The sequence below is a fragment of the Rhagoletis zephyria genome, unplaced genomic scaffold, assembly GCF_001687245.7.
Source record: "Rhagoletis zephyria isolate East Lansing unplaced genomic scaffold, Rhagoletis_zephyria_1.1 Rzeph_scaffold_01688, whole genome shotgun sequence".
Taxonomy (NCBI): Eukaryota; Metazoa; Arthropoda; class Insecta; order Diptera; family Tephritidae; genus Rhagoletis; species Rhagoletis zephyria.
The window spans coordinates 28703-39360 of record NW_016158772.1 but is presented as its reverse complement, the minus strand read 5'-3'; positions in this window follow the sequence as shown (position 1 = coordinate 39360).

Below are 10658 nucleotides of genomic sequence, written 5' to 3'. Positions count from 1 at the left end.
AAAAGTGCTTATCAAAGTCCTCATTTTCGTTCAGGCCATGGGAAAAAATTGAGTACTTTCCCCTCAATGTTGTCATCAGAAAGTCCTCAGTACTAATAGTCAAACTACTCATTTATGCCGTACTACAAAAACAAAAGTGTAAATGTGTGAGAATTTTTGCCTAAAGTGCTCAGCAATGTCTTGTAGGGAATATTTGTAATTACATATGTACATACACATGTACACAATTATATGAAAATATGTATTTAATATAGTTTTATTAGTAAGAAATTTATATTTACAAGTTGTTTTCTCTTACTTTAATATAGAAACCCATGCGTATGTATGTGAGCCATAAGTATTCACTTGGGAAGTATTTAGAGTAAATCTAGTATTTTTTAACATATAATCAGTTGACTAAAAGAAGTCATTAAAAAATTAACAAATAATCAGATCTCATTCTATTTGGATTAAAGCTACATTATTTATTTAAGTACTAGAAACGCAAAAATGTTCTAGGGATCGAGTGATAGTATGCATCTCTAACCACTAGACCATAATGATTGATGAGATCCCAAAAGGAATGGGATATACTTATGTATGTAAATCTTTGAAAATGTGAAAGAACAACTTAGGTCTATCTTTCAGAGACAAACAAAGTAGCATACAGTGACTCAAACAAATGACCACGTGTTGATTATTTTAATATTCCTAATGTTTTTTGAGCTAATTTTTTTATTTTTCTATAAAATATTCGTCCAAGCTATACCCAATAACTCGAATTTTATACAAAATTAAGGAAAATGCAACAAATTTTCTTCAAAATTTCAACTTTTTAATCTGGGTCTTTAGAACATTTTTGGGTATGCAGTTTTAAAGCCCATACAATTCCAGTCTAATGAAGTACAAGTTTCAACCGGCTCTCCCTCAATAGTAACATCGGATTTTTAAAAAAGGATTTAACTTTTTTTGTGGGATTTAGCAAAGTTAAAAACTCCGAGGCACTAAAAAATTCTCTACGTCAGCTGGTAGAATATCGACTTCAGCTGCTTTGCTATTTTAAGCTAGATTTTTGCAATTCCTTCATCAACTATCATTATCATTTATACGTTTTCCGGTGCTGCTACCGTAAGTTAAGCGCGTTCTGGACATCAGGCACCAGTTCGCCGTAGTCGTTCTTACAGATATTCGCCCCGATTTTTCAGGCAATTTTAGAGGCGATTAGTTGAATCAAAAGTTGTCTGCCCCCAACTTCTTTGGACGCATTAGTTGAAAGGTCGTTCACACCAGGCGATTGTTGCTTTCAACTAAAAGTTTCCTGTAAAATCGCCTCATGTAAACACCATATAAGCCGCCGCACTTTCTTGTAGAATCAAGCGCTGGTAGTTTTTGGTTTCTTCATTACTTTCCTGTGCGTCCTGTAGTCGTTTGAGGGTTTTCTATGCACCGGGGAAGGGTATATAATTTTTAGAGATTTTTTCCATTTAAATCTCAATTTTCACTTCGCAGCTACTGTAGCATAAACTAAATGTCCCAGTCTGCAAAAGTTCCGGCCCCGCCAAAAGTTTCTTTTTCTTATTTTGATCTACAGCCGTTCTTCGGTTTCGGTAGAGATCAACACACTTCGCCAATTAGAGGCTTGTCTGGTCGTTTCATTGGTAATTTTTTTAGGTGGCGGGTCACAGGCCCAGCGCACAACATTTTGCTGGGCTGTTTTCCTTCTCGTTATTGCTCGCTTATTTTATCTCATTACAAGTTGGTTGGCAACTTAGAAGAACAACTCTATATATGTATACTTTAATACAAAAAGAAAACAGCAGACACCACAACTGAATCACTAAAAATTGTACCCTACCCGCAAACACATAATTGAGCGTATACACTGTATACTACATACATATACATATAGTGTTTGAATAAAACAATTTATAAGTACGCATGTGAATCTGAACTAATTTTCAGAAGTCAGCAGTTAGCATGAGATGAGATCTAGGATTAATAGAAAATATTTATGTACTTAAATGGTTATTGTAAAATAGTAATTGCAAGCAACTATTTTTTTAAATGCAAAAATGAAGATTTAAACATTCCTTTATAAGTAAAAGTATTTTTAAAGCTAATGAAAAATAAATCACCATTTAATTTAATTGTAAAAATTAAAAGAAAAGTATCTATGAAATTCGGGTTGAATTACAATGACGAACGGCAAACAATACTAAAAGTAAGTAGGAATGAAAAGTCTATTTGTGCATTGTTTAGACAAATATATGAGTGTATGCTATTAAATTAAGTTGTCAACTCTAAGTTCAAAGTTATTTTATCTAGTTTTTCAACTAACTTACTAACTCACTTTAGTTACTCTAGCACTGTGCATAAAATTGCTACCTACTAGTTTGAAAAACTTTTACATCTCTATGTGTTAGTGAATTTTCTTAGTGTTATAAATTTAGTTCAATTAAAGCCAATTGTTTGTTACAAAATAATTTATTTATCAATTATATAAATATTCATAAGATTGCTGATATAAGCGAGTGACTTTCTATACAAAATTTAGCAAATTTATACCAACTATGCGTAAATAATGTCAATCTACAGTAAAATGAAAACATTTTGAAAAAATTATAAAAATAATAATGGAATAACAAAATAGCAAAACAAACAGCAAATAGACAAGCAAAGTGACAAACAAATTAGTGAAAACATAAATATTACATTTTGGAGATATTTTACTCTTTAATACTAAATTTAGCTAAAGAAATATAAAACAACAAACAGTAAATAAAAAACAAATCAACGGTAGATGAAATCAAATATTAGCGCTAATAATAAAAGAAACAACAACAATATGGACTTTTGTGAGCAAAAAAAAAAACTTTATAGACCACTTTACAGTAGATTTTACAGTGAATGAGAAAAAACAACAAGCAAGTTTGCGACTTTACATACATACACACATACTAACATACATACGTATGCAAACAGTAATTAAAAAAAAATTATACATACATATTTTTTTTTTAACGGCGGAGTTGATTTCTTGAAGAGTCGATTGACATCATAAAAAGAGAAAGAGAGATCTGTTCAGGACTATTTCTAAACCATTTCGGGCTTAGTTCGAGATCATTTTGGGCCCATTTCTGACTCATTTCCATTTTGGGCCTAGTTTGCTATCATTGTGGGACTAGTTTGGCCGATTACGTGATTAGTTCACGATCTTTTTGTGATTTTTTCGTGATCTTTTTGAGACTAGTAAGCGCCATGTCGGGACCGTTTCGAGCAAGGATGCATTGTAAAGTTAATTTTAGCGTTTACCAAAAAAAATCAATCGTTGCTNTCTTTTTGAGACTAGTAAGCGCCATGTCGGGACCGTTTGCATTGTAAAGTTAATTTTAGCGTTTACCAAAAAAAATCAATCGTTGCTNATTTTGGGCCTAGTTTGCTATCATTGTGGGACTAGTTTGGCCGATTACGTGATTATCTTTTTGAGACTAGTAAGCGCCATGTCGGGACCGTTTCGAGCAAGGATGCATTGTAAAGTTAATTTTAGCGTTTACCAAAAAAAATCAATCGTTGCTGTTGAAACGATTCAGTTTTTTATCGTTTAGGTAATTATCAAAATAATTCTATTTTGATTATTAACGAAAAGAAATTCAACCGTTACTTCTGAAGCTGCAGCATGCATTTAGGTGCTAGGTGTTTATAGTGGGCTGGCAATGACATACAACAACAACTTTTCGTTGATTTATTTTATTTCGATGTTAACGGTTGATGATTCATTTCGTTTCAACGTTAACGATTGAGTTTTGTTTCGTTAATTCAGTTCTGAAACGAAACGAACATATTTTGGTAAGTTATTTTTGCGCATCAACAAAACGAAATCGATTCATATAGTTTGTTGAGCATCTCTGGTTTCCAGGCTTGTTCAAGATCATTTCGAGACAAGTTCACTATTTTTTCAAAACTACTTAAGGACAATTTTAGGACTAGTTCGGGATCATTTCGGGGTAGCTCGACACTAGTCACGACCTGATCCTGAATTATTCGCGAAGTGGTTATGAAAACGTCGAGTATTGGTCGCGACAAAATGAATAAAATGAAAGGAAATTTAAGTTTAATTTCTAACCTAGAAAAAGCTTGTATCGGCACAAGAACCAGTTCACGAGTATCCCTGAATCACGGTTTGGTTCGATTCCAATGGCTTAATTTTCTTATGCTAAATGATACATATATTACACAAATATGACAAATCCATAATATAAATACTAAAGGCTTTGTTACTGAGATCAAATTGAAATATTCACAAGAACATATAGCGGTGGAAACATAAATAGGGACGCGACATTGTATCAAGTTTTTGCCATTTTTCGTTTGTTTATTTAGTGTTTATTTTTTTAACCATATAAATATATGTAAGTTACAAACTTTGTGCAAAAATTATAAATATTTTAAAAATTTTAAGTTTGAAGTTAATTTTTGAAAAATTTTCACGGATTTTCTTGCGTCTTTTGGAGTGGTTTTCGGACATTTCAAAATAAAAACGTTCGGGTTCGAAGCCCGGAAAAAGCGGTGGTTTCGGATCAAAAACTGGTTCGGTTCAAAACAGATTTACAGCCCTGGTTATAACATCCGGACGCACACCAAAAACTGGAGGAGAGGTTCGGTCAAACAGATAGCAAAAGTTTTAGAGCCAAAATATTATAACTATTATGATCAATATCCTTCTGCATTCGCTCAAGCCGCTTCTTATGGCTCTGCCCTACTCAGAATTGATCATTCTACATTTCTTTAAGAATACTAAGTATTACCACAAGATCAGTTCTTCCGAAAAACCAGGTGACCATTTGTTTCGAGCGCTGAATTTTAGGATCCGGCTTTGAGCAATTGTCAAATTGTGCAATAGTAACGATGTTTTACGGTATAACAGCTGATTTTGGACAACATTCGCTATGTTTGTCGATCATTCGCACTCGAACTTTACATAAGATACTCGTACATATGTACATACATATATAATACAAATCAAAAGAGAACTCTCTATAATTTAACGCACACAAGAAGCATTTAAACTCCGCCTGATATAATGCAGAATTAAAGCTATTCTTATACATTTTTCTTAAATAATTTCTGTAGAATTTTCATACTTAGATGTTCACTTCACATTTTATTTTCGGATAATTCATACAAATTTTGACCATTTGTCCGTCCAAATTATTAAGTAATTTACCATTTCATGTATTTCTAAATATGTAAATTCTAATAGTGCATAATTTTTCAATAAATACTCTAACGTCCTTCACCACCACCGCTTCTTGAGGAGTTTTTTCGCATACATATCGAGCACTAACCCCAAAAAAAAAAATGTACCTAAGCTACATTTTTTCTAAAATTTCTTTTTGACGCAGCAATGCTCCCAGAGCATATAGATGCATTACTGCATCAAAACGAAAATTTTGAAAAAGAAAATGCCGTTAACATTTTTTTTTTGCGGTTAGGGCTCGACATTTACCTACTCATATTCATAACTTTTGATACGCTCAATCTAACAACAACCGAAACGCATAAAAACAGGTTTTTATAAAACAAATTCATTCAAAATTCGCTTAGAAATCAGTTCTGCGTTATATTTCACTTTAAATAATTTATTTACATGCATATACATATACTACGTAGCTTAGTCAACAATTATTTGATTTATATAAATTTTAGGCAATCTAATTTATTTTAATGTTTTCTCCGTAACGTAGAATGAATAGGATTCTAATATTTTAGATACATACGTACTATAGTATATAGGTGTAAAAAATTGAGCTAAATGGGAATATCGAAATGAATAAATAAATAAAAACAAACTAAGATGTAAGCTGAGATAAAGAGCCAAGTTGATTCATTTTTCCAAAACTAAGGGTAAGTATGTATGTAGAATATATCTAAATTTATTTTTGTTTCTTTTCCTGCCTCAGTAAGTGAACCACCGAGTCCGAGATCCCTGCGTACTAATCGTTAAAATTTTCGGTCTCATATATGTATTAGGAATGTTAATACCGGCATCCCGGATTTATTTTTTTTATCCGAAAATCGCGGGAATCTTGGCAAATAATCCCGGATTTTCGGGATTTGTAATTTGCACTGATGGCAATAATAGAAACTCCTTTCTTGACCAGTACTGGCTATATTTCTTTTTTTTTATGTAATAGCTAATATTTTTTTATAAGTGTTTAGCTCATTATACATATAATACCGTGCGATAGTAAATTTTACACATAAAAATCAATATATTCACGAACCCATGGGCCAAATGCTGATTCAAAAAAATTCAGAGAAATGTGCTCAGAGAAGAAGTATGGAAGTATGGGTATCAAATTAAAGAGGAAATTCTCTAGACTAAATTTTTGGTGCATAAGGCCTGGTAAGTATTGGAAATTTCCCTATAAATTTTTTTCCTCGAAATCTCGCAATGTTTGTTTTTGATAAAAATTATATTTTAAGGACTTATATAAACTCGATAACTATCTCGAATTTCGTCCTTCTAACTTTATCAGCTTAGAAAATTACCTATTCGTCCTTGTGAATCTAAAAAAATTTAATTTTTTTTAATTCTAAAGAAATTTTCTCTTTCATTTGGTACCCGTATTTTTATTCTACATGGCATTGATTTTTTTAAACAATTTTTGGAATTAATCATATCTTTGAAATTACAACGTCCTTTAAAATAAATCCTGACGTCAGAGAGAAAAATTAAAAACGCCACTTTAAATAAAAAGGTAGGTTTCAAACCCATTTATTTATTTTTTATTTTGTGGTAGGAAAGCTCAAACAATATAGAAGCAATTTTTTCGATTTAAGTTGTTGAAAAGTAATAAATACCTTACTCCTGGAACTAATCCCGGCATCAAGGGAATGTGTTATTGACATCCCGAAAATCCCGGGATCGCAAAAAGCGAAAAATGAACATCCCTAATATGTACATTAGGGTGGTGCAAAAGGGAATGTGAGACAAAGTAAAGTCGGATTGTTCTATTGTTCTAGGATTGTTCTATACCGAAAAAATATACCCCTTTTTTATATTGAAATCAAAAAATTTTTAGAGGTCGCTCAAAGCGCTCAAAATTTCCATGTATTTTATATGGAAAAAACACTTTTCGTAGAAATGGTATAGAATAATAATACCCAATCATTTATTTAACCATTTTTTCGTAGTATGTAACTATATTTTATAGGTCCGCCAAAACCCCCAGAAAATGCCAGGAAACGCAATGGCGGATAAATAAAAAATATGTAGTCTATGTTATTGTGGCTTATTAACATTTTATTTTTAATATTTTTATTGAGCTTTGTACCACGATTATTTATTAGGAAAAATTGAAAAAGCAACAACGTCTAAGCGGTAGAAGTTATAGCAGCTATTTCGGAGATCACCACATCTTCTCATCAGACTTCTTTTTTCTAGACTTCAGCAGGGATCGAACTTGCGTAATCGATGTTCGAAGTCACTGAGCTATGTACACCCCATAAACTCTTGTTGCTAATTCAAATTTTCCTAATAAATAATCGTGGTACAAAGAAAGCAAATTTTTTTTTCGATAAAGAACAATCACAGCGGGTGAGAGCATTAAAATTCCGAAGTTACTTCTTTTGGACTACCCTAATGTGCATGCCTAAATTTTTGAATAGAAGCTTATTTGCTAAAAGAACTTGTTTTTTGTTTGTATAAATAATGAAACAGGTTTATTAGACAAAAAGTTGAAAAAAATCTAAAACACAACATACTCTCCCTAACCACTATTACGAATTAATACGATTTCTTCCCTCGTTGTTAGTTTCTTCTTCATAAATGTCTTCCCTGGAGTTAATGCTTATTTGAAATGTGGTGCAATTTACATTCAATAATGATGCATTAAAATTTTATATAACTTTCGGTTTTAATGCGCTGTTTTCACAAAAGAACGAAAAATATATGCCAAATAAAGATGCTGTTTAAAAGCTAATATATGTATGTATCTAGATTCTGGAAACATTTAAGGTTTTAAGTTTTGTTAGCTTGTGTGGAATAAATTAGCAAAACAACTTTTTTTCCGTATTCGGCGGCAATATATGTGGTCACCGTATATACATTAGAATGGTCTTAAATGGAGGAAGCAAATTTTAACATCAGATTTCCTAACTCTCAACCCCTACGACGGTGCTACTTTAGTCGAAGATATCACATGTAAATTTTGGACCCGATTGGAGTTGGTTAAGGCGTGTCGCACAGGGGGTAAAGTTCAGATTCCCCTATGGAAACTCAAAAACTTAAAATTATTATTTTTTTTCATCTAATACCCAAAATCGATACTACTATAGTCGAAGATATCACATGTAAATTTTTGATTTTTGACCCAATTTGAGGCGGTAAAGGCGTGTCGCACAGGGGTCAAAATTCAGATTACCCTTTGAAGACGTCTTAACCGACTCCAATCGGGATCAAAATTTAGATGTTATATCTTCGACTTTAGTAGTATTGATTTTGGGTATTAAATGAAAAAACTATTTTTATTTTTTTGAGTCCATAGAGGCATCTGGACCTTGACCCCCTTGCGGCAGGCCCTAATCGTCTCAATCGGTACCAAAATATATATATATGATATCTTCTACTATCGTAGTGTCGATTTTGGGTATTAGATGATAAAAAAAAAAATTCTGAACTTTGCCCCTGGTACGACACGCCTTAACCGTCTCCAATCCTGGCCAAAAGTTCTATGTGATATCTGTGCCCGTAGTATTGCCGATTGAGGGGGTCAGACTGGAAAAAATCGTTCATTTGATTTTTTTAAGGACAAACCTAATATAAATACATATAGCGGATGATTCGTTAATTGTGTGCGGCAGTGGTATGTACGTATATACTACATATGTAGGTACGTATGTACATTAGGATGGTAAAAAATGGGATTGTTCTATATCGAGAAAAAGTTTACCCCTTTTTTTATTATTTTGAAATCAAAAAAAAAAAATTAGAGGTAGTTAAAAGCACTCAAAACTTTCCACGTATTTTATATGGGGAAACCACTTTTCGTAGAAATGGTATAGAATTCTTGAAAATCAATATTTTTCAATGGTTTTCTTCAGGAGACTTTCAGTAATAATACCCGATTGTTTATTTAAAATTTTTTTTAATACTAACGATTTTTTATTGATCCCACCCCATTGCATTTTTCGGGGTTTGCGGGGATTTTTGGTCGGCCTATAAAATATAGTTACTATGAAAAATGGTTAAATAAACAATTGGGTATTATTACTGGGAATCCCCTCCAGAGAAGCAGAGTCTTCCGATCGAAAAATATATATTTTTAAGAAATCTATACCATTTCAGAGAAAAGTTGTTTTTCCCCATATAAAATACATAAAAAGCTTTGATCGCCTTGAGCGACCTCGAAATATGTTTTGATTTCAAAATAAAAAATATGGCTTTTTTCAGTATAGAAGAATCCTAGGGGGTGAGAGCATAGAAATTCTGACTACTTTATCACATGGATTTTTGGCCCGCCCTAATATAAATATCGGCCTTTGTAGGCAAATAAACACTTTTATTTTCTATTTCGCTATAATTGCTTTGTCAGTTGTATCAAAATTACGTGATAAAATCATAACTAATATTTTAAAAAATATCACAGAGTAAAATTATCGGTGTGTAAGTGAGTATTACTTGATTTTTTTCTCATATGGCACAACGTTTTGATTACTTTTTATTAAGCTTTCTTTCGTATGCCTTTCACAAGTACGCTCTCCTCCGCGCTATTGGGTCTGTCACACGATCAATATTTACCACGAGCCAGTATTTGCAGAAGTTTTGCGCTGCACACTTAATATGGTAGAAGAGAATATTTCTTTTTCGATCATGCACTATTTATTTATATAATTCCATTAAAGTTTACAATGCTAGTCTATATATTACTTTCAATACACAACAACAAAATAATATTATTATCTGTAACTACTGAGGCTAATACACTTAAAATCGATGATTGCAGTAACCACTTAGCATAAAATTAGATTATTATAATTTTTTGGACAATGGGCGCCTTATGACAACAAATGTGTATCTAACGGATTTATCAATTTCTACCAAACTCGGTGCACTTAATAACCTTGGTACGGAAAAGCCATTCGTTGAAAATTGTTCAAATCGCACTAAAATTACACCCGCTTCCCGTATAAGGGTAAATTTCAGAAATGTGAAAACTGCGATTTTTCAATAATTGAGGACGCTTATTCACTCCAAGTTAATAGTTATAACAATCACTGCTATAGACTTTTAGGTGATGCCGTCAAGTTAATTACTACAAACGTATATCTCGGTATTCACTTTTTCGATTTCCAACAAACTTGGTTCATTTATATCATTAAGTCTAAATCAACAAAAACGATTAAAATCGGTAAAAACACCCGTGCTTATGATGCAAAGGTAATTTAGAGAAAGTTGAAATGACGATACTGACACCAGCGCCGGCTATTAAAGTTCGGTTTCGCCCGAAGTTATACTTCATTACTTGTTTTAATTAGAAATTCGTAAAGTGTTTTTTACAAAAAGTATTATTGCATACGAATTCCAAATATGTATAAATAAATTTTTCAAATTCCTATTTTTAATGTAACCTATTTTATATCGTCACCTGAAATGCAAAATAACGTAAAAACATCGT